Source organism: Marmota monax, unplaced genomic scaffold (genome assembly GCF_021218885.2).
Source record: "Marmota monax isolate L192 unplaced genomic scaffold, Marmota_monax_Labrador192_F-V1.1 WCK01_AAM20220418_F8-fsc00107, whole genome shotgun sequence".
NCBI lineage: Eukaryota > Metazoa > Chordata > Mammalia > Rodentia > Sciuridae > Marmota > Marmota monax.
In genome coordinates, this window is record NW_026693761.1 from 1,505,001 (window position 1) to 1,511,616 (window position 6,616).

The 6,616-nt window shown below is 37.2% G+C and overlaps 1 long non-coding RNA gene across 1 annotated transcript in view; it reads right to left on the minus strand.

Annotated features, from left to right (window-relative positions):
* The window catches only part of LOC124103960 (uncharacterized), a 51,784-nt gene extending 47,215 nt beyond the window's left edge, over positions 1–4,569 (minus strand). Inside the window, exon 1 of the long non-coding RNA XR_006855334.2 lies at positions 4,367–4,569. This is a non-coding gene — a long non-coding RNA (uncharacterized LOC124103960). The remainder of the gene's footprint in view (positions 1–4,366) is intronic.
* Positions 4,570–6,616: the final 2,047 nt, after the last annotated feature.

Below are 6,616 nucleotides of genomic sequence, written 5' to 3' on the forward strand. Positions count from 1 at the left end.
TTAACAGTGTAAAGTTTAATCAAATAACTTAAAGATATAAAAATACATATTAGTAATACAAAAATTCATATCTTCCATATTACAGAAGAAAAAGAACCAAAGAAAACCTTTAAAACATAACATAAAGAAACAATATAAAGCTAACATCAAAAAGAAGACAACATTTAAAATCATAGCAAATTATGGAAAAAAATGTATGAATTGGAAAACATATAGAGACCAAACACAGGATATTTAATAATAAATATAAATGGTTAAAGCAGTTTGTTGCTAAAAGAAAGAGATCCTGAAATTAAACAAATTAAAAAACCAAAACCTATTTAGAAGATCTAAAGCCAATGACTAAGAAAGCTAGAAAATAAGGATGAGAAAAGATAAGCAAAGAATATTGGTGGAAAAGAAAAAGTCATCAATGTCAGAGACTATTATCTGCCAATCCATTCCTAACTCATGTACCTAAAGAATCCTGATTTTATGGGGTATCACAGTATTTCCAGTCTCTCTTGCAAATAGAAGAAACCATATAACTAAGTTCTGGCCAGTAAAATATAAGCAGAGGTTATGGAGGGAGGCTTGTGGGAAAGCTGTCTGAGGAAGAGCTAAGCACCCTTTTGTCTTCCCCACTTTCTTCTTTCATTGGCTGGAATGTTAACCTAGTGGAATGGGACTTTCCAGTTCCATATGGTGACCTTAAGGATGCAAGCAATTCACCAAGCATGACAGAGCAAGAAGATGCAAGGAGCCTGGTCCACTGATGATGAAATAGAATCTCTTCATCCTCTAGCTTTCCATACCTCGTCTCTATGCTACTAGAAGGGGAAGGAAGAAGGAAAAACTATCCTGTTGAAACTGTTTTTCATTCCTCTGTTATTTGCAGCCAAAAATAATTCTTAACCAATATCAGATTATAATATAAAACAAGTCAAAACCAAAGGTGAAAAAAAATATTAGCTAAGATGGGAAATTGGCTTGCAGATTGATATATTCTAACATAAATATGTACATCATTAATCTTTCTGGGACAATAATACAACATTAAAAAGCATGATCAAAACCTAAAGGAAATACAAGGAGAAACTATTATAGAGTCTAACAGAGTACTAATGGGAAACATAAACTTCTTTCAGTCTTTGACAAATGAAGTAAACAAAAAACCAATAGGGGAAGAAATAATGTTCTATGGGCTGGGATATAGCTCAGTTGGTAGAGTGCTTGCCTCACATGCACAAGGCCTGGGTTCAATCCCTAGCACCTCAAAAAAAAAAAAAAGAAAGAAAAGAAAAGAAAAATAAAAAAGAAAGAATGTTCTGAAGAATACAGTCAAGTAGATGAAAGTATCCTAACAATACACACATGAAAGTATTTGTGTTCATGTATGCCTTGGTGTATACAATTGTCTTATGAATAGAATTCCAGGGACATTAAAAATATGTAAATAAAGACATTTCAAAATATACATATTGTCTTCAAAATGTAATTCAAGAAATAAGTAGAAGGTGGGCATGCCTATAATCCCAGCAGCTCAGGAGGCTAAGACACTAGGATCTCAAGTTCAAAGCCAGCCTCAACAAATGCAAGGTTCTAAGCAATTCAGTAAGACCCTGTCTCTAAATAAAATACAATAAAGGGCTGGGAATGTGGCTCAGTAGTTGAGTACCCCTGAGTTCAATTCCTGGTATCCCCACCCAAAAAGAAATAAGTAGAAACATGAAATTAAATTAAATGTGAACACAGAATGTAATTTAAGAAATAAGTAGAAACAGAATTAAATTAAATAATAATGAACACTTGAAAGCATTTACAAGTAATTATTTGGTCTAAGAAGAAATCAAACACATATACATTGTGGGAAATAATACAAATAAAGATATTACATATCAGAAGCTCCAGGATACAGGTAAAAACCTAGTTAGAGGAAAATTCATTGCCTTAAGCACTTTAGTAACAATCATGAAAGAATGAAAATAAAAGCCAAGTATTCTAGCCCAAGAATTCAGAATACAAAACACCAAAACTAAAACCAAAGAAGAAGAAACAGATGGAGAAAAAAATAGTAGCAGCAATTCTATCTCAAGAAAATATTTTGAAGTAACAATCATATAAGTGCTCAAAGATGTTTGTTCATTTCTCTATCTATGAAAAATCAGAAACAACTAAATCTCAGCGATAAGGGGACCATCAAATAAATTATGGAACATTGCATATTGCCATAACAGAGAGACATTAAAACAACCATTGTATTTCTTGATATAAAAATCTACACCATGAGATTAAAAAGCAAAGTGCAAAGCCAAGTATAAAGAATGATCTTACTTGGGTGCTGAGGATTACATTAGCAGTTAATAGAACACATGTCTTTGCATCTTCAGATATTTATTGAGAGTAGGCACATTTTACTGTTATAATTAGAAAATGCAACCTAAAGGCATGATCTGCTAAATCATATTTCTTCCAATGTCCTCTTTCAAGTAGAGCACTACATTCCATTTATTCAGGGAATACATCTCTTAACCATTGTAACAAGCGTAACCTATTGCACCTGTCAGAGTAAGCAATTACCAGAGGTAACATTGAATGTATCTGTTCTTTGGGATCCAAAAAGAATTTCTCCATCTTCAAAGCAATTTTCTAACACCAAACATAGACTTTTATTTTATACTGATGATTTAGAACCCTCACCATCAGAATGTCAGGGTCAGGGAGAGGGGAAGGTTAACTAGTGTGGAGAGTAAGTGACTGTTTCTAATTCCATCACTCTACTTGAAAAGCTCCTCTTTGCCAAGAGTTCCCTGTATCTTTAAAATGGAGGAGATGTGCACTCACTTTGAGGTGCTATTCAGGAAATTAAATGTTGTGACATCCAGTAAGCACCCAGCACAGTGTTTAGATGGAATTTCCTACTTTTCCTTCTCCATATCCTTCCCTAAGCACCTCTGTAACTAAAGCTCCTCAACCAATCCACTTTTGCCTGGCTTCTATGAGAAGCACTTACACAGTAGTATCCAACTGCAGCAGCTGTGGTCTTTTATACTCACTACCAGAAATATTTCAAGCTTTAAGTTGTCAACTCGTTCCTTTAAGGGAAAAGTCCCAGGGACTGAGGTGTCTATTCACATTTTAACCCTGGGAAATTTACTCTCTGCAGGCAATGGCATGTTCTGTTATCAAAGGATCAAAATCCAGCTGGCCAAAGTGACTTTCCTTTGTCCTACAATTCACACTTAACTAGCCACTCTTCACTCAGAGGGAAAGGTGAGTTCTTCATCCCAAGAAACTAAACAAACAAAACCCCCAATTTAAAACTTGATCTCTGCTTCCTGTGAACTCAGAATATTAATTCTACACACTACTCATTTAGAGATGAGTCACCCTCTGCCCTTGTCACCTATTGAGTCCATGTTATTTTACTCTCTTTGTGTTATTCTACTTGTCTATTTTCTCCAACTAAATTATAAATTAGCCCATGTCAGGGATCCTCTGACAGCAGATTGACCCAACATGTTCCTCACGTATCAATGCTTTGTACATTTTTTTATGACTAGATTGTTAGCCAAGGACATGTCACAATTTAATACAACTTGTGTTTTAAACATTTTGAAGATTTTGAGAAATAACTTGGAACTTTGGACAGATGACACTTTATTCAAAAGGATTCCTACAAGAGCAGAGAAAGTGACCTTTGCAGGAAGGAGAGAGGGACTGTTGCTTAGGGAGAACTCCTACCATGAGATCTGCAAACACCCAGAAGTTAGACAAAATTAATGCCATTCTTTCAGAGAGAGAAGTAAGCAAGGCTAGAAGAGCCTGGTGCTGAAACATGGGAGGCGACTAGAAGGACATGGCCTGACCATAGAGAGAGTGTTTCACCCTGTGGTTCCGAGGCCTGTCCCAGTGAAGGGCGGTTTCCTGGGTTGTGTGCTGGCTCAGGCTCCAGGAGAGCCTAAACTTATTCTGCAGAAAAACATAATGGTAATTAGAGTTTGTTTATTCAGCATGGTGCTCTGATTGATGGTGGAAACAAAACAATTTAGCTAACTCTTTAAGAGGCATAGAAATGGAATTTGGAGGCTGTGTCCAGCTTCCTTATAGGAGCACTGTGGGTCTGATTTAAGCCACATAGGGAATGGTGGTTTGTTGCTATAAGCTGTTTCAGGAACACAAAGGGCAAGGGGCATTTCATAATCTCTCTTGTCTAAGACCACAGAGATCTGGTAGCTTTTGTAATAAGGTCAGAGGACATAGAAAGGAGGTCAACTCCCTCAGAATTTGGAGACTAAATGCAGAGTAGAGAAAAAAATTACACATTAAAAAATAATGATTAAGGAGAAAGAAAGAAGAAAATTAGCATTAACAGGTAAAAACTTACCTCATTTAATTCTCCAACACTCTTATGATTCAGGCACTCTGGTCTTTCCAGTTAACGGATGAGGAGAAAAGAGAGTTGAGGGTGTTAAGTAAATAATTCATAGTTTTATAGTAAGAAAGTACAGAGCCAGCTTGGGATCCCAATCATGTTGACAGCTAGACCACAGTTAGTGTTATGTGAAAGTACCAACATTTCAACTAACAAAGATGTTTAGACAGTCAGGAAATACCTGGGAGTTCCAGAACTTTCTATCTTGTTTACATGGAGTGAACAAGAAAACCTTTGGACTTTGAGTCTGCAGTGAGGAAGAATGGCAATCCAATAGACTGCAGTAACCTTCAAAACACATAGATAAGAAATAAGTTTGAAAGTTTTGCTTACAATTTTTATTCCAAAGCTTACAAACTTTTTCCCTTTAGCATTGTAGGAAAACAATGCCTTTGTTGAAGGTCATAAATACTGTAGCCAAGACTCCCATAAAAAAATGCATGAAGCAGGACACTGTGGGGAATTCATGAAACCTGGAGCATCTCTCTTCCAAATCTCTCCATCAGACTGTTAGCTAAAGCTGAAATGCCTCTCTCAGGGTAAAGATTTTCATTCTAGGAAGGTCAAGACTTCAAAAATAAATGTTCCTAGTGGGTAACTGCCTCTATTCATGGCTGACAGGAGACTGATTTTGTGCAAAAGTTTTCCTAGTGGAAACGAAGAGAGCCAGTAACCAAGGAAAGGTGACCTTCATCTAGAAAAGAGACTAGATATCCAGTTTTCACAACACCAGTTTTAAATAAAGAAAAGAAGAAAAACTAAAAGGCTAGAAGTGAAGGGTGAAGAATATAGGAAGGAATCAAAACCAAACCACAAAATCTTGTTCCTTCACAGTGATCACAATGTGTTACAATAATGTTTCAAATATGAATCTTTGTACTCCTTTTCCTTAGCACTTAAAAAAAAATCTATTATCTGTAGATCAAGTTCATCTCCCTTCAAACCTGAAGTGCTAGGTCCCAATTATCCACTGCTTTGGAGGAAAATATGAGGATCATCTGTGAACCAAAGGCAGAAAACTTGTGGAAACTGAGTCAGCTCCCAGATGTTCCTGAGCTGATATCTGGAATGGCCCATAGATCCCATAGATACAATGGCCAGTATGCCCCTACTTATTGTTCATTATCTAGGCCTGTGGTTTTGGGAAAAAAATCCACATTGGCCCACTCTGGCACTGGGAGGCCACCCAGGAACAGGTCCTGATGATGATTCTGTGTGATCCCTGACACTGGCCATAGTGGACAATTGTTTCAGCTGAAGCTTTTTGGTTTTCTTCCCTCCTGCAGGGGAGGACACATGCCTACTGCGTATGGCTTTATAGCTATTAGAGATTGGAAGTGACCAAGATGATGAGGCAAGAAGGCTAGACATGGAGATTCCTTTCTCCAAACTACATGCTTGACCAATAGCACAAGAAATAACAGAAGGCTGAGGAGAAGAGAATTGGACACACACTGAGTTCAAGGTAAACAAAAAAGAAAAGAAAGAAACTTTTGAGCTGCCATTTTTTCCCAAAGTCTTGCAGTCTGCACATGTCCCAGAAACATAAAAAGTAAATGTACTTCATAAAGCAGTTGCATAGCAATTCATGCAATTTCTCTTTTGGGGTCTCCAAGCCTTGGTTAAGTCTTTTGAAATCCCTTGTTCCTAGATCTGTTGCATTCTCAGGTACAAGTATTCAACTAAGAACTCACACGGCTAAGGTCAGAAAGGCAGAAAAATTAGTAAGCTTCCCCAAGGACAGAGAAAATCTAAAGAGTTTAGCTGGAGCTTTGTAACCTATACTTACTTCCTGTCCTGAATATTCTTCTTTCAGGCTCAGGTTGTATATGTTTTAATTAAGCCAATGCTTAGTCCTAGAAATGTGATTTAAGTTGGGGTATGTAAATGTCTCCAAATTGAAGGTTGACGAGGACATCCTGTTGCTAAGAAAAATAGAAGAAAAACTGGTAGTCCTAAAATTAAAAAGTGGAAATATTCCTTCATCTCTCTGCTCCTCTGAGCCTATGGGTGCAGATTGGCTAAAACTGGGTTTTGAGAAAGCAGAGCCTGCAAATGAAGTCAGACTTGCTGTGGGTCTCTGGAGTGCCAAAAGCAGCCCACAGGGCTGAAGACCAGGTAGGGCTAGATAATTAGGAAAGCAGAACCAAGTGGAAGGTGGGAGGGCAGATGGCAAGAGAGACTTAGAATTGTTGTACTCCT